This window comes from Hypanus sabinus, chromosome 9 (assembly GCF_030144855.1).
Source record: "Hypanus sabinus isolate sHypSab1 chromosome 9, sHypSab1.hap1, whole genome shotgun sequence".
Taxonomy (NCBI): domain Eukaryota; kingdom Metazoa; phylum Chordata; class Chondrichthyes; order Myliobatiformes; family Dasyatidae; genus Hypanus; species Hypanus sabinus.
The window spans coordinates 139,573,054-139,591,670 of NC_082714.1; the positions used below are offsets into that span (position 1 = coordinate 139,573,054).

General features: G+C 40.9%; 1 protein-coding gene across 5 annotated transcripts in view; it reads right to left on the bottom strand.

The window, feature by feature from the left end:
* LOC132399855 (nucleolar protein 4-like) overlaps positions 1-18,617 on the bottom strand; it is a 338,547-nt gene that overhangs the window by 292,495 nt on the left and 27,435 nt on the right. The window contains exon 1 of one of the 5 annotated variants that reach the window (XM_059980693.1): positions 12,716-12,797. The exons of the other annotated variants lie outside the window; for them this stretch is intronic. The gene's annotated coding sequence lies outside the window, so the exon portion shown is untranslated. Of the gene's footprint in view, positions 1-12,715; positions 12,798-18,617 lie in introns of those variants that run through there. 5 annotated transcript variants of the gene reach the window in all.

An 18,617-nucleotide genomic window follows, 5' to 3' on the forward strand; every position in this document is an offset into this window, starting at 1 on the left:
AGAAATTCATCTAAGGTTTAGGAAGCTTAGATCAGAGCCCTTGTTGGATTAAAGAACCCAGAAAAGAACTCAAGAAGGGAATTAGGCAAACCTGGAGGGGCCATGAGAAGTCCTTGGCAAGTGCAATTTAAAGAGAATGCCAAGGTATTCTATACATATATTAAAAGCAAGAGAATAGCTGGGGAGCGAATGGAACTACTCAAGGATAAAGAAGAGAGGGTGTTTGAGGCAGAGGATATAGGTGAACTTCAGAATAACTACTTTCCATCAGTGTTTACCAAGGAAAGGGAAGTGGAGGATAGGCAGATCAATGTGGAGTTTGCTGGGGCATTTCAAGATAAAGGAGGAGGTATTTTACTTTACTTTATTGTCACCACACAATTGATAATAGAGCATACAATCATCACAGTGACATTTGATTCTGCGCTTCGCACTCCCTGAATTACAAATTGAAATAAATATAATAAAAATTTAAATTATAAATCATAATTAGAAAATAGAAAAGGGAATGTCAGGTCTGGATATTTGGAAGGTACGGTCCAGATCCGGGTCAGGATCCGTTCAGCAGTCTTATCACATTTGGAAAGAAGCTGTTCCCAAATCTGGCCGTTCGAATCTTCAAGCTCCTGAATCTTCTCCTGGAGGGAAGAGGGACAAAAAGTGTGTTGGCTGGGTGGGTCATATCCTTGATTATCCTGGCAGCACTGCTTCAACAGCATGCGGTGTAAAGTGAGTCCAAGGATGGAAGATTGGTTTGTGTGATGTGCTGGGCTATGTTCATGATCTTCTGCAGCTTCTTCCGGTCTTGGACAGGATAACTTCCATACCAGGTTGTGACGCACCCTAGAAGAATGTTTTCTACGGAGCATCTATATAAATTAGTGAGGGTTTTAGGGGACAGGCCAAATTTCTTCAGCTTTCTCAAGAAATTAAGGCGCCTGTGGGCCTTCTTGGCAGTGGACTCTGCTTGGTTAGACCAAGTCAGGTCATTTGTGATAGTCACCCTGAGGAACTTAAAGCTTGGTAACTTAAAACTTACTGTTGGGTCTCTTAAGAATATTAAAGTGGTTGAGTCCCCAGGGCCTGATGGAATATAACCCCTGTTATCAAGGAAAGCAAGAAATGAGATTGCTGGGTTCTTGACCAATATTTTCACATCTTTTCTAGCTCCAGGAAAGGTCATTGGAGGATTTGTGAGTAGCTAATGTTCTTTCATTAATCACAAAGGGAAATAGGGTTAATTGTGAAAACTATAGACTGGTGAGTCTCACTTTAGTGGTATGGAAGTGACTGGAAAGGGTTCTTGGGGATATGATTTATGATCATTTGAAAAGCCTCAACCTTAGTAGAGACACTCAGCCAGGCTTTGTGCAGGGCAAGTCATGTTTTACTAACTTAATGTAGTTTTTTGTGGAAGTAACAAAGGTGATTAATGAAGGTGGAGCTATGGATGTTGTTTACAGGAATTTTAGGATGGCTTTTTTTCAAAGTCCCGCATAGGAGACTCATCCAGCAGATTAAAATTCAAGGGATACATGGTGAATTGGCTGTTTGGATTCAGAATTGCTTTGCCCATAGAAGGCAGAGGGTAATGGTGACTGGGACTTATTCTGGTTGCAAGTCTGTGAATAGTGGTGTACTGGGATCTCTGCCATTTGTAATATGAATGTCCTGGTTGGGATTATCAGGATTGGTATGTTGTGAATAGCACAGAAGGGTACAGCAGGATCTAGGCCAGTTGTGGATATGGGCAGAGAAATGGCAGGTGGCTTTTAACCTGACTAAATGTGAAATGTTGTACTGAGAGAGACCAGCTATGAAGAGACACTGTGCGACTGGTGGCAGGACATTTACCAATGTTAATATGCAGAAGAATCTAGGGGTCCAAGTGCATAGCTCCCTGAAAGTGGCTACATAGTTTTACAGGGTGGTAAAGACGGCATATACTATGCTTGTCTTTATTAGTTGAGGAATTGAGTTCAAAAGTTGGAAAGTTTATTACAGCTTTATAGATTTCTAGTTAAGACTACCCTGAATTAAAGGGCACGTGCTGTGAGGAGAAACTGGGAAAATCTCGGCTGTTTTATCTGGAGTGGCAGAGACTGAAGGGAGATCTGATAGAAGTTTATAAGATTATGAGAGACATACTGTACATAGATTATATAGCCAGTTACCTGTTTCCTAGGGTTGAAATGCCTAACACCAGAAAGTATGCATTTGAGATGAGAGAGGTTAAGCTCAAAGGAGATGGGTGGGGCATGTCTATTTTTACAGAGAGTGTTGAGTGCCTGGAATATGCTGCCAGGGTGCTGGCGGAGATAATTTCAATAGGTGTTCATGAGACTCTTAGATATGCAGTATGGACAATGTGTAGTTAAAAGGGATTAGTGTAGTTGGCCATTTGATTACCAATGTTCAGCACGACACTGGGCTGACGTGCCTGTTCCTGTGCTGTACTGTTCTACGTTTTGGTACATTCTTCATATACCTGACTAACTACCAAGCAGTGGCTAGTCCAGCAATTATTGGCTTCCCTCTTAACACAAATGGTTTCAATGTAACTTAGATCCTGTCTTCATACAATGATGCAGCCTAAGAGGTGCTATTGTTTTGAACAGGATTATTGGCAAGTTCCTTTGCAATTGTTGTTTTATTTTAAGATTATGTTTATGATCACAAGGCCATTCCATACATTTGCATAGTAGAACAATAACATTGGAATTGGGCCTGCTGACATTTGCCGACCCAACGAAATTCAGAGCCTCTGCTATTTCTTGCATTAAATTCCTTAAATAGATGTACCTGATTGTTTTTGGAATGTTGAATAGATCAGTTAGGGCATATTTCGCTTTATATAATTCATACTGGCAAAAGCTTGTTTGCCAGTTAAATGCCAAAAGGCAGGACAGCCAAATGATTGGCAAGAAAAGTCTTAATTACAAAGAAATCATCATCCATTCACATGTCACTTGCTGTATTTCCTTTCTGAAGATCATAGCTGTATCTTCCAGATGGTCAAGGCAGCTATGTTAGACTATTGTTTATTGACTACAGTTCTGCCTTCAATGTGATCATTCCAAGCCAACTGAACACCAATCTCCAAGTCAACAGGATCGTCAACTTTCTGACCAACAGACTGCAATACTTCTACCAGAATAATTCTAAATACTGATTTTCCATACTCTGCTCCCTGTGCACTCATGACTGCATGACCAGATTCTGCTCGAACACCATCTACGTGTTTGTAGATGATCACCATAGTGGGTCGTATCTAAAATAATGATGAGTCTGAGTTTAGGAAGGATATAAGGTGCTTAGGAATATGGTGCCACAGCAACAACCTTTCCCGCAAAACGAAAGAGCTGATCACTGGCCTCAGGAAGAGGATTGGGGGGGGGGGGGAATGCACATCTACTTGTCTACACCAACAATTCAAGCTTGAGAGGGCTGAGTGCTTCAAGTTCCTAAGAGTGAACATCTCCAATAGGCTTTCCGAGCCTAATCACGTAGAACCAAGCCCATCAACCTTCATCAACTTCTTCAATGCATCATAGAAAGCATTCTATTCTGATGCAAAATGACCTGTTATGGCAAATGCTCTGCTTATGACCAAAAAAATCTGCTGAGTTGTGCTTATAACTCCTGGCACTTCACAGAAGCCAGCCTCCCCTCCTTGGACTCTCTCTATGCTTCTTGCTGTCTCAGTAAAGCAGTTAGTATGATCAAAGATTCCACCCATCCCCAGACAATCTCTCTCCTGCTGGGCAGAAGATACAAAGGTCTGAAAGCAAGTACCACCAGGCTCAAGGATAGCTTTTGCTCCACTGTTATAAGATTATTGAATGGTTTCCTATTATAATAAGATGAACCCTTGACATCACAACCTTCCGCATCATGACCTTGCACCTTTTTGTCTGTCTGCTCTACACTTCTCTGTAGCTTTTGCACGTTATTCTTTAACCTTGTTCTACTTCCATGCACTGTGTAATGGTTTAATCTGTATGAGCGGTATGCAAGGCAAGCTTTTCAAGATCCCTCACTATATGTGACAATAATAATCCAATTCCACATGTCAAATTACTGGGGCATAGATAGCATAGAGGTTAACGTAATGCTATTTCTGAGCCAGAACCTGGTTCATTTCTGCTGCTGACCGTAAGCTCTTCCCATGACCACATGAGCATCGGTGTCTCTCTTCCACCCACCTGAGGTATTTATCAGGAACGCTGCAAATACAGGGCTTTTAGCATTATCAAGGATCACCCCATCCATTGCACAGTCTCTTTGATCCTCCTACCATAAGGCAGAAGATACTGGGGCATTAGAACAAAGACTGTTCAGATGGGAACCAGCTTCTTTATAAGACTATTGAACTCCCTGCCTCCACTCAGATCTCATCATTTATGAAGCACCAGTAGCGTTATACTGTTCAATTTTTCACTTGCGTCATAAATGCCAATTGTGCATGTCAACCTTTTGGAATAAGTTTTATTATTTGTTAATTTAATTGTGTTAATATCACTTTATGCTTTGTGTATGAGTTATACTGTATCTACTGTATTGTACACCTCAGTCCAATGTGACATTGTCTCATTTGGTGGTCTACATGTATACGGCTAAGTGACAGTGATCTTGGACCTGAACTTGAACATGAAGATCCTCCAGGTGCTCCGGTTTCCTCCCGTATACCAAAGATATCTGCATTAGTTGGTTAATTGGTCTCATCGGTGTATTTGGATGGTGTTGGGCCAGAACAGTCTGTTACCGTGCTGCATCTCAAAGCAAAGTTACTAGTGGCTAGTAACTCTGTGGCTAGTTAGCCTTCCTCGTACTGAAATCATTGATATCAATATTACCTTCTCAGTTTTTGGGTGAAAACTGCTATTCGCAGTTATCCTTCACCACTTTTGAGTTCTTCAGTACTGTTAGATAGCTAATTAATTAATTAAGGAAAGAATTATTGTTTTAGGTTCATGCCTTTTCTGTAGAGTCTGACCAACTTGAAATGTTGACTTGGTTTCTCATTCCTTTGATATTGCCTGATCTGTGTATCTCCAGCATTTTCTGTTTTTACTTCAGATTTAAGTCACCCATTTGTTTTCTTTTGAGGATGATGAAAGCAGTGTCTTTGAAAGGGAAACATCAGAGACAGATCATCCCGGTGTACTAATGTCAAATTAAATTTGACACTTGTATTATAGGCATGATGAGAAGGACTTAGGAAAAGAATTGTATAACTTAGGTCCTGAACAACAAATGACAAGGCCATCATTTTAGAGCAATTTTTTTTTAAAGAGGCAAAAACAGAAAAGATTACAACAATGCGGAGAGACTAAGACGTAAAGCAGAGAGAAGCTTATATGCAAGCACCTGAGTTATAGTTTGAATTAAACACAACAACAGAGTTTATGAAGGCTAGAATAAAGGAAAAAAGTCAGGAGAAAACTGGGATGACAAAAGCTAGGATAACAATGTCAGATAAGCTAACAATGGAGTTCAATGTTTCAAACCTAAATATAGACACAGACTTGCTGAATTTTCTTGAACAATGTTGGTCATGAAATATGACAACTGGCATCAGAAACGTCGCCAAGGCAGAAGGTAGTGAAACAGAGCTGAGTGTCACCAATGCACACATGGAAAATAACTTGGTTTTTGGATGAAAATAAAATCAGATAGATCCACCAGTTATGACAGTGTGAATACAGAATGAAATGCCATTACGAATGATTTTCTGGCTATGTAAACTTGTCACACTGCATTACTTCCTCCATCTATGACAGGTAACAGAGCACCTCCATGGGGGAAAGGTGGTAATTACAGAACAGTGTGTTTGCAGAGCACTTTTCTTTGAAAAATGTGAAGTAGCTCAGGAAGTTCTGTTTTGGGTAACAAAAAGAATTGCAGGTGCAAGATACTTTACTGTTTAATACGAATATCGCGTTACAAAAATTCACTCACAGTGTGGAAAATCGCTGTGTTGAATGTTGAGAAAGAATAACAAAATCGAACCCTGTCCAGTAGGTGGTAGCCCGAAATGGTGATATTTCTTCAGTCCTGCCGAAAGGTTTCAGCCTGAAACATTGACAATACTCTTTTCCATAAATGCTACCTGGCCTGCTGAGTCCCTTTGGCATTTTGTGTGTTTGCTTGGATTTCCAGCATTTGTTTGTGTGTTGCATATACAGTGGATTTTGATTAATTGGGCCATTGTTCAATTGGGACAACTCTTATTTGGAACAACTCTTATTTGGAACAACTCTTAAAGAACAAAAATAAATCAAGAAAATTGCAGGGATTCTCTTTGTTTATTTGGGACAGGGGTCTGTTGCAAACAGTTTCTAACCAGCGTCAGTCATGGGGCCGTTAAACACTACATCGTGCTTAGAGCGCATAGTTTTAATATAGTGTTACTTCTGCACTTGTTTTCAAAAAGCAATGATTTTTGTCACTGACAGTTGGTGAATAATAAAAAGTGAGACAATTAGGAACTGTACTGCTCACTGCAGTTTCAAACATTCAGCCTTGGAGATGCCAGAAATGGCCAGGAGTGAAAATTAAACAATTTCACTACTTCAATAAATTAGGCACTATGAAGAATTTGAAGGTTACAACAATCATCTTGAATATTACAATGAAAATGAAGATTTGGAGGATAAAATAATCAAAAGCACAGTTTGAAGTCAGTACACTATCTGCACAAGGTACCTAAGCTGATTTTGTTCACTTACAGCTAATCTAAAGAACACGTCTGCAAACACTGGATAAATTCCTCCATTGATAAGAACACAGTTTTATAGCACTGTAATAGTTTTGGTAATGTTCTAATTTGTTCTGTATTTCATTAAAATGCATAACTTATTACTCAGTTAAATGGTAGTTTATCTTTTTTTGTATACATTTTAAACTATTTCCATGAAACTTCGGCTAATTGGGGTGGCTGCTTAATTAGGCCAAAATGTACGAGTCCTGATGTGACTCAATTACCCCAATTCACTTTATGTACTGTATGTATATATATTTTTGCAACACTAAATGGACATTTTCTACTTGGGGACTGTTTTACCTGGGGAACTTACTATGTAGTATTTCCACATAATTTGTTTTTGCAAACTGTGCCAATCCCATAACATGTGTACAATCCAGCCACCTGTCTCCAAGACAATAAAGTAATGACAGCTGGATGCTCGAAAGGTCAGTTTGACATCATATACACATGGCACATGTCGCCTATGAAACTTAGTGCTTCTAATCCTGTTGCATGAGATTAAACTCTCCATGAACACTGGAAATTTGGATCCCTCACATTAATAATATGATTGGTTTTTCTACTGATAAGAAAGAATCTAATCAGGTCATTCTTTCCAAATTTTAAGTAGCTTTTAACATTGCCACTAAATAATCCAATATTATTTATTAATAGAAGCCTATGAAATGTTTTAATCAGGCTGCAGTTTTACATCTTCAGCATCAGCATTAACTAGCTTTCTTTACATTACTATTATGCACTTTTCAGAACAGGCATTGTAAACAAGCCTATCCAGGATATGCACAGCATGTACCATAAGTCACCCGCAATTAATGACTTGTCTCAGGTACTCCATCCTTTTCCATAACTCTATTGGGTGTTTTTTATAGACCACTCAACAGTTACAGGGACATCGAGGAGCAGATAGGGAGACAGATTCTGGAAAAGTACAATACAATTGTCGTGGTGGGAGATTTTAATTTCCCCAAAATTGATTGGCATCACCCTAGAGCAAGGGGTTTAGATGGGGTGGAGTTTGTTAGGTGTGTTCAGGAAGGTTTCTTGACACAACATGTAGATAAGCCTACAAGAGGAGAGACTGTACTTGATCTGGTATTGGGAAATAAACCAGGTCAGGTGTCAGATCTCTCAGTGGGAGAGCATTTTGGAAATAGTGATCATAATTCTATCTCCTTTACCATACCATTGGAGAAGGATGGGAACAGACAAGTTAGGAAAGCATTTAATTGGAGTAAGGGGAAATATGAAGCTATCAGGCAGAAACTTGAAAACATAAATTGGGAACAGATGTTCTCAGGGAAATGTACAGCAGAAATGTGGCAAATGTTCAGAGGATATTTGCATGGTGTTCTGCAGAGGTATGTTCCAATGAGACAGGAAAGAATGGTAGTGTACAGGAACTGTGATGTACAAAGGCTGTTGAAAATCTAGTCAAGAAGAAAAGAAAAGCTTACAAGAGGTTCAAAAAACTAGGTAATGATAGAGATCTAGGAGATTATAAAGCAAGTAGGAAGAGGCTTAAGAATGAAATTAGGAGAGCCAGAAGGGGCCATGAGAAGGCCTTGGTGAGCAGGATTAAGGAAAACTCCAAGGCATTATACAAGCATGTGAAGAGCAAGAGGATAAGACATGAGAGAATAGGACCAATCAAGTGCAACAGTGGAAAAGTGTGCATGGAACCGGAGGAAATAGCAGAGGTATTTAATGAATAATTTGCTTCAGTATTCACTATGGAAAAGGATCTTAGTGATTGTAGTGATGACTTACAGAGGAGTGAAAAGCTTGAGCATATAGACATTAAGAAAGATGATGTGCTGGAGCTTTTGGAAAGCATCAGGTTGGATAAGTCTCTGGGACTAGATGAGATGTACCCCAGGGTACTGTGGGAGGGGAGGGAGGAGATTGCTAAGCCTCAGGCAATGATCTCTGCATCATCAATGGGGACAAGGGATGTTCTGGAGGAATGGAGGTTTGCAGACAGAAACATAGAGAACCTACAGCACAATACAGGCACTTGCATGCCGAACATACGCGTACTTTAGAAATTACCTAGGGTTACCCATAGCCCTCTATTTTTCTAAGCTCCATGTACCTATCCAGGAGTCTCTTAAAAGACCCTATCATATCTTCCTCCACCACCGTTGCCAGCAGCCCATTCCACGCACTCACCACTCTCTGTGTAAAATCTTACCCCTGACATTTCCTCTGTGCCTACTTCCAAGCACCTTATAACTGTGCCCTCCCGTACTAGCCATTTCAGCTCTAGGAAAAAGTCTCTTGACTATCCACATGATCAATGCCTCTCATCTTATACACCTTGTTGTTCCTTTATTCAAGAAAGGGAGTAGAGATAGCCCAGGAAATTTTAGACCAGTGAGTCTTACTTCAGAGGTTAGTAAATTGATGGAGAAGGTTGTGAGAGGCAGGGTTTATAAACATTTGGAGAGGCATAATATGATTAGAATTAGTCAGCATGGCTTTGTCAAAGGCATGCCTTACGAGCCTGATTGAATTTTTTTGAGGATATGACTGAACACACTGATGAAGGTAGAGCAGTAGATGTAGTGTATATGGAGTTCAGCAAGTCATTTGTTAAGGTACCCCATGCAAGGCTTATTGAGAAAGTAAGGAGGCATGGGATCCAAGGGGACCTCGCTTTGTGGATACAGAATTGGCTCGCCCACAGAAGGCAAAGAGTGGTTGTAGATGGGTCATGTTCTGCATGGAGGCTGGTGACCAATGGTGTGCCTCAGGGATCTGTTCTGGGACCCCTTCTCTTCATGATTTTTATAAATGACCTGAATGAGGAAATGGAGGGATGGGTTAGTAAGTTTGCTGATGACACAAAGGTTGGAGGTGTTGTGGATGGTGTGGAGGGCTGTCAGAGGTTACTGTGGGACATCGATAGGATCCAACACTGGGATGAGAAGTGGCAGATGGAGTTCAACCCAGATAAGTGTGAGGTGGTTCATTTTGGTAGATCAAATATGATGGCAGAATATAGTATTAATGGTAAAACTGTTGGTAATGTGGAGGATCAGAGGGATTTGGGGTCTGAGTCCATAGAACACTCAAAGATGCTGCGCAGGTTGACTCTGTGATTAAGAAGGCATACGGTTCATTGGCTTGCATCAACCGTGGGATTAAGTTCATGAGCTGACAGGTAATATTACAGCTATATAGGACCCTAGTCAAACCCCACTTGGAGTACCATTCTCAGTTCTGGTCACCTCACTATAGGAAGGATGTGAAAACTATAGAAAGGGTGCAGTGGAGAGTTATAAGGATGTTGTCTGGATTGGGGATCATGCCTTATGAGATAGGTTGAGTGAAGTTGGCCTTTTCTCCTTTGAGAGATGGAGGATGAGAGATGACCTGATGGAGGTGTATAAGATGATGAGAGGCATTGATTGTGTGAATAGAGGCTTATTCCCAGGTCTGAAATGGCTAACATGAGAGGGCACAGTTTCAGGGTGCTTGGAAGTAGGTACAGGGGGGATGTCAGGGGGTGCAAACGGTGGTGAGTACATGGAATGGGCTCCCAGCAATGGTGGTGAAGGGGGATACAATAAGGTTTTTTAAGAGACTCTTGGTTAAGTATGTGGAGCTTAGAAAAATAGAGGGCTATGTGTAACCCGAAGTAATTAGATGTTCAGTATAACATTGTGGGCCGAAGGGCCTGTATTGTACTGTAGGTTTTCTATGTTTCTATGTTCTCCCTTTCTCCACATGACTTTCAGAGTAAAATGTTTGAGAGTTTTCTTGACTAAGATTTCTGCTGATGACCTCCTTGAGATATCCAAACATCTGTAAATTCAAATACAAAAATCGCTGGAGGAACTCAGTAGGTCCGGTAACATCTCTGGAAATGAATGAAGAGTCATCAGTTCGGGCCAAGACTCATCTTCAGGTCTTTCCAGTCCTGAGTTACTCTGGCATTTTGTGTGTGTTGCTTTGTATTTCCAGCATCTGCACTCTTTCTCGTGTTTAATATTCAAATATCATTTAAATTTGCACAGTGAGCATTAAGGGAAAATACAACATTTCCTTTATTCAAAGGAGTGGAAATCTAATGGGTACAATATCAGATGTAAGAGCTGTACTAGGTTGGGTGAAACAATCACAAGGTAGGCACAGAGCAGCTGCTTGTAGCGAGTAAGATGTTTTGGGGGGTTGTGTGGGACATCCTTTTCAAATTGTTCCAGCAGTCCTTTTACAGGCAGGTGACTAGGCTCCTCCTGGGCACTGCTCATGGATGCAACATGCTTGCCATGACACTCTCACCTGTAATATTGCTAGGATTCTGAATACATTTATAGATTTCCAATTTACCAATCACATACAGAATCAGAGACTTTACACAAAAAATTTAAACATGGGCTACTTAGCCCTTGGTGTCCATGCCATTTCAAAAAATAAACTTCTTTGTAGTTAAAAACACAAAATGCTGGCAGAACTCAGCAGGCCAGACAGCATCTACGGGAGGAGGTAGTGACGATGTTTTGGGCTGAAACCCTTCATCAGGTCCCTCCTTTCAATTCCTTTGCTAAAGGAAGAAAGTCGTATCTAGGTAGCCCATTCAAAATTCCATTCCGCTGAATTTAGTCTCCCCTCAAAGTAAATATCCTACATTATCCTATCTTTCCTCAGCTACAATTTTCCATGCCCACTAATATCTTTGCAAATTTCCTCTGCATTCCCTCTGCTGCCATGGCCTAGAATAAGGTGACTAAAACCGTATGCCGTATTCAAACCGTGGCCAAACTTGTGTTCAGGTTTCAAAGTAAATTTACTATCAAAGTATGTATATGTCACCACATACAACCCTGAGATTCATTTTCTTGCAGGCATTCACAGTAGAACAACGAAATACCATAGAATCAATGAAAAACTACACATAAACAAAGACTTGAGAGGCAACCCATGTTCAAAAGAAGACATGCTGTGCAAATATGTAAACAAGTAATAATATAAATGACTAAAATTAAGAACATGAGTCGAAGAGTCCTCAAAAATGAGTCCATAGGTTGTGTTCAGTGATCAGTACAGCGTTGAGGTAATGGAAGTTACTCATATTGCTTCAGGACTGTGATAGTTGAAGGGTAATAACTGTTCCTGAATGTGATGGTGTGGGACCTAAGGCTTCTGTACCTCCTTCCAACCATTCAGAGTACCGCCTGAATGGTGTTGTATACAGAAAAGATATAACCTCCTCCTTTTTATGTTATTTGCCTTGTTCAATAGAAGGTAGTATTCCAGATGGCATTTTAACCAACTTATTAACTTGGCCTGATGCACTTAAGGATCTGTGTGCCTTCACTTCAAGGTCACTTTTATTTCTCTGCATAGCTTGCTAAGTGGGACCTGGCTAAAAACCCATCAAACACACAGCCCTCACTGAACATTCTCTATAAATTCAATCAAGTCAGTCAGATACAACAAATCCATCTGATCATTACTGATAAATTAGTACCTTTCTGAAAGGTTTATGTGTCGCTTTTAACATCTTTAACATCATCAAAGCAAAACCAATTGGTCTATAATTTCCTGGTTATCATCACCTTCCTTTGTGAAATGGTACAGTGTTAACAGTCATCCAATCCTCTACCACTGTAGCCAGAAAAGATTGAAAATAAAAAATTGCTGTCAAAACCTTGCAATTTCAGCCCTTGCTGCTTTTAAGAGTTAGTGATATATTTCATCTGCTCCTGATGAATTATCCACATTTGAAGACTATAAACTTCTTAAAATTTTCTTCTTTACTATTTTTGTCCCATTGAATATTTAATAATTATTTGCCTCTTTGGTAGTTGTCTCAATATAACAGCCTTGGACACTCTATAAAAAACAAATACTGTAAGAGGATGATAGACAGATTGAGGCAAGAATGAGACAGTAAATTCAACATTGTCCTGATGAAGGGTCTCGGCCTCTTGTCTGTGTTACCTGGATTTCCAGAATCTGTACATTTTCTCTTGTTTGTGATTCAACCTCACTGCCGCCAGCTGGGACATTGTAGACTTCACACCCCCGCATTTCATATAATCTGAGTGCATTCTTCCAGGAAGAAGTGAAAATTATTTTAGGGGGTGAGATTGATGTAAAGTTAAAGAGCTAGTTAATATTACAAAGCTTAAATGAATGGGTGAAGAGAAGGGGACCATTTACCCCCTCAAGTCTACTCCACCATTCAATACCATGGCCGATTTAATTGTAACTTCAATGCCACATTCATGCCTAATCCTAGTAACCTTTCACCTCCTTGCTTCTCAAGAATCTCTCTGGTTTAAAAATACTCCAAGACTCATTTAAAGAAGAGCGTTCTAAAGGCAGACAATTAAAATTTTTCATCTCACTTCAAACAGCTGTGTTAAACATATAACCCTTCATTTTAAGCATATCTAACCTATCAGAACCTCTAAGGGTATTGTACATTTCCATGAAGTCTCATTTCAGCTTTCTGTCCTCTACTAAATAGGTACAAGCCTAGTCTGTACGATCTTTCCTCAAAAAGGCAACTCTCCCACTCCACATAGCAGCTGAGAAAATCTCTGAACTGATGCCAATACTTATTTCCGTGCATAAATAAGGAGCTCATTATGGTATACAGTATCCCTGATTTGGTCTTGACAATCGTATCCAGAGATACCGGCCACGTGATAGATGCACTGCCACCTGGCTGGTTGGAGGACATACCACATGCCAATCAACATTTGCTGCACTGCCACCTGGCAGGTCGGAGGACACACCACATGCCATTTGGTCCCTCCCAACTAATCAATGCACACCTAAATTATTGGTCACCTTAACTGGATTATTGCCCCCAGCCCCATGCTATAAAAGGTGAGACTTGTGCCGGGCTCACTCTCTCTTGCAGACCACCTCTTTGAAGATAACTGCATTGATTTATGCTTGGGAAGGTCTATCGTTTGTCCTGGTAAGGGAGCCGTGGCTATCCAAGGTCAAGGGGGATAGCTGTCGTTGTGCTTTTACCTTGTTCTTTGTTTGTGTAACCGTACCCTGTCCCCACACCGCTTTCTGTGTATTGTAGTTGCTTGTGTTGACCCGACTTCCCCTTGTAAATAAATTCCTTATTATTAAAACTGTGTGTCCAGGCCTCTACTGTTGAGACTCAAAGAACCAGTTATTTTCCATCACTGCAACAATGCACTATAAAACAGGCATATTCTACCTATTTTTGTATTAATTTTCTCTAGCAATAAATGACAGCATTTTGTTATCTTTCATCATACTTCCTAACCAGCATACTAATCCTTTGCACGAGGAAATTCACTTCTTGCTGTAACTTAGAGATCTATAGATATGTTTCTTTTCATTTTTTTCTGCTACATGGACAATTTCACACTTACCTACTTTATACTCCATTGTAATTTCTTAATCAATCAACTATCACTTTATTTCCTCCTCATGTCATTTATCAATTATTCTATTTACCATTGGCAAATATGGCAACTACAACTTCATCCAAGCCACTTGTGAAAAGTTGAGACTGCAGCATTGCTTCCAGTAAAACGCCACCAGAATAAAAACATCTGAGCTTATTCGTTTCCTGTTAACTAGACAATCTTCTATCCCTGTCAGTATATCACCCACTTTTTCTTCCTGTAATAATCCCAATGCAGCAATTTAACAAATATCATCTGTAAATCTAAGTATAGTGCATTCAGTTCACTTTTTAACTACAGGCTTCAAAGGAGGCTTGCGAAAATTATTCCAGATTTGAATGGCTTGTCATATGAAGAGTGTTTGATGGCTCTGGGCCTGTTTTCACTAGAATTCTGAAGAATGAGGGGTGACCTCACTGAAACCTATTGAACTGTGTGGCTTTGATAGAGTGTATGTGGAGAGGATACTTCCTAAGGTGGGAGAGTCTAAGACCAGAGGACACGGCCTCAGAATAGAGAGGTGTCCTTTTAGAACAGAGATGAGGAGGAATTTCTTTAGCCAGAGTGGTAAACCTGTGGAATTTGTTGCTGTGGAGAGAAAGTCTTTGTGTAATTAAGGCAGAGGTTGATAGACTCTTGGTCAGGGCATTAAGGGATACAGGGAGAAGGAGATTGGGGCTGATAGGGAAAATTGGACCATCCATGATGAAATGGTGAAGCAGACTCGGTGGGTCAAAAGGCCTAATTCTGTCTTATATCCTATGGTCTATTGTGTTACTTATCTAAGAACTCAAATACATTGATCAAACAAAATTTATTTTTCACAAAGTCACATTGCCTTTTGCTGATTACCATAAATCCTTCTATAATCTATAATCCTCCATATATAAAAAATATAATACAGCTAAAGCGTACTACAACAAAGGAGTTTGTACATTCTCCCTGTGACCGTGTGGGTTTTACCCAGGTGCTCTGTTTTCCCCCCACAGTCCAAAGATGTACTGCTTAGTAGATTAATTGGTCATTTTGAGTTATCCCATGATTAGTCTGGGATCGGGGGAATGCTGGGCTGTGTTACACAAAGGGCCAGAAGGGCCTATTCCGTGTTGTATCCCAATAAAAACATAAATAAATAAACACCCTGTGACAGTTAGAATGCTCAGGGTTCAAAGTTCAAAGTAAAATTTATTATCAGAGTACATACATGTCATCACATACAACTCTGAGATTATTTTTCTATAGGCATACTCAGCAAATCTATAACACTGTAACTGTAAACAGAATCTGTAAAGCGAAAACATCAGAAACTTTAAACTGTAAACAAACTGTGCAAATGCAGATATAACTAAATAGCAATAAATAACATGGATGAAATAACAAGATAACAGAGTCCTTAAATGAGTGTAACTGTCCCCTTTTGTTCGAGAGCCTGATGGTTGAGGGGTAGTAGCTGTTCTTGAACCTGGTGGTGTGAGCCCTGAGGCTCTTGTATCTTCTATCTGATGACAGCAGTGAGAAAAGAGCATGGCCTGGGTGGTGAGGATTGTTGATGATTGATGCTGCTTTTCTACAGCAACGTTGCATGCAAATATGCTCAATGGTTGGGAGGGTTTTACCAGTGATGGACTGGGCCAAATCCACTACCTTTTGCCAGTTTTTCCACTCGAGGGCATTGGTGTTCCCATTCCAGGCCGTAATGCAGCCAGTCAGCACACCTTCCACCACACATATGTAGAAGTTTGCCAAGGTTTTTGATGACTTGCCAAATCTCGGCAGACTCCTGAGGAAGTAGAGGTGCTGTTGTGCTTTCTTTGCAATCATATTTATATGATGGGTCCAGAACAGGTATTCTGAGGTAGTGACACCCAGGAACTTAAAGTTACTGACCCTCTCCTCCAATGATTACTGGCTCATGGACTTCTCCTGAAGTCTACAACCAGTTCCTTGTTCTTATTGCCATTGAGTGAGAGGTTATTATTACACCACTCAGCTAAGTTTTCATTCTCCCTCCTGGTTTCTGATTCATCACCCCCTTTAATACAACCCACAACAGTGGAGTCATCAGCCAACTTGTATGTGGTGTTGGAGCTGTACTTAACCACTGAGTCATAGCTGTAAAGCCAGTAGAGCAGGGGGCCAAGTACACATCCCTGCGGTGCTCCTGTGCTGGTGGAGATTGTGGAGGGAATGTTTTTGCCAATCTGAACTGACTGGGGTCTACAAGCGAGGAAATCCAGGATCCAATTGCACAAGGTATTGAGGCTCAGGTCTTGGAGTTTATTGATTAGTTTTGGGGGATGGTAATGTTAAATGCTGAACTGCAATCAATAAAGAGCATCCTGGTGTATGCATCTTTGCTATGCAGATGTTCCAGGGTTGAGTGAAGAGCCAGTGAGATGGCATCTGCTGTAGACCTGTTACTTTGGTAGGCAAATAGGAGTGGATCCAAGTCGCCACTTAGACAGGAGCTGATGTGCTTCAACGCCAGCCTCTCAAAACACTTCATTACTGTGGATGTAAGGGAAATGCTCATTTAAACAGGTTACCACGCTTTTCCAGGGCACTGGTATGATTGGAGCTGTTTGAAGCAGGTGGGTAGCACATTCTACCGGAGAGAGAGGTAGAAGATATCCATAAATACACCAGCCAGTTGGTTGGCACAGGTCTTCAGTACTCGGCCAGGTACTCCATCCGGACCAGATGCTTTCCTTGGATTCATCCTCTTGAAGACAGCCCACATGTTATCTTCAGATACTGAGACCAAAGGGTCATCGGGAAACATGGGTGTGCAATGGTTCCTCCTTGTTCTGGTGGTCAAAGCGATAGGTATTGAGCTCATCTGGAAACTGTCCCTTAGGTGCAAGATTTAGCTTTGTAGGAAGTTAAGGCATTCAAACCCTGCCAGAACAGTCGAGCATTCCTCATTGATTCCAGTGTAGTCAGGAATCCCCACTTCGCCCGAGAGATGGCTTTCTGGAGAACGTACCTGCACCTCGTAGCAATCTTGATCTCCAGACTTGAATGCCTCCAATCTGCTCTAAGCAGATTCTGGATTTCATTGATTCTGCATTTCTGGTATTGTGGAAGATTGAGAAACATTTGGGGCAATAACACAGCTGTGTTTGATTCTGTTCTTTACTGAGATAGGCCCTGTTAGAGAACCTTGCCTGCCACCATGGATTTGCAAAATGGAGACTTCTTTGTAGACACAGTCACTGCCAATTAATGTTTTAATGAGCCTGATAAAGGTCATGCAGAGTAGATGGTTGTGCTTCCTGCATTTTCGTAGTTTTGTCACATAATGAAGATATGGAATTATCTTCAGAAATACTGGGAAGCTATCCAACCCACAGCAACTACACTTCAGAACCAAAATCACCCAATAGCATTTGCAAATATTCAGAGTCCAGGTTCCAAGTCATCATTAGATAATTCACTGAAGTGAGTGTATGGTAGGACTGGCCATACACTCAGCATCTGTACGCTCAGAATGAGAGCCTGGAAAATTGGGCTGCCCTGCATCACACATTACTAAAAAAAACAAGGATATTGAGCTACAGTACACAGACAATGCTTGCACGTGCACTGATTTTGAGGCTGAACTCTGAATCATCATTGACTTGTTCACTGAATTTGTCAAGAGAACAGGTCTTACACTTTAACATCTGCAGTACAACGGTTCTTTACCAACTGCCGAAGTGCACCGCATTATCCTCCAACGGTAAAGGCTCACAGCAAGACTCACTTCTCACATGTCAAAAGCCATCTCCAGGCAACGGCAGATATTGATGTTGAAATTCACCATCACCTTCAATGTACCAGCGTAGCCTTTGGTCAAAAGGTTCAAAGGTTCATTTTATTATCCAAGTATGCACGCAGAATACAACTGAAATTTGGCTCTTCAGAGAGCCGCAGAATACAGAAAACCATGTAAGTTATTGAAAGGAAAACATCGATACCCACCCCTGCACGAAAAAGAAAAGAAACAAAAAGTCACAAACCCCAAACACCCCCAACCCTCCCTCGCAAAAAAAACTAACAGATCACCCAAACTCCCAGCCTACCAATCAGCAACAAGAAAGAATGGGCAAGAACGTGAACAAAAGTGTCAAACTGAAGGTGGACAATATGAACTACAGTTAATTTGGACTACAGTCCAATCCATAAATCTCAGAATTTCGATAACATCTCCAAGAGCACCGGGACTCTGATTATAGCAGCTGGAACTAGCAGCCCCTCCAACAGCAGCAACCCTCCGACGGCTGCAACATGAGCCAGTGCCCCTCCGAGGGCAGCGACTCGAACCAGTGGCCTCTCTGAGGAAAGCACCAAGAGGGAACTACTCACTCTCCTCCTGCCCTGATGCTTCAATCTTCCTCAACACTTTAAATGGCAAAAAATGTAGTTGATCATGTCCCCTTCTCTCGTCTGAGGTTCTGCTC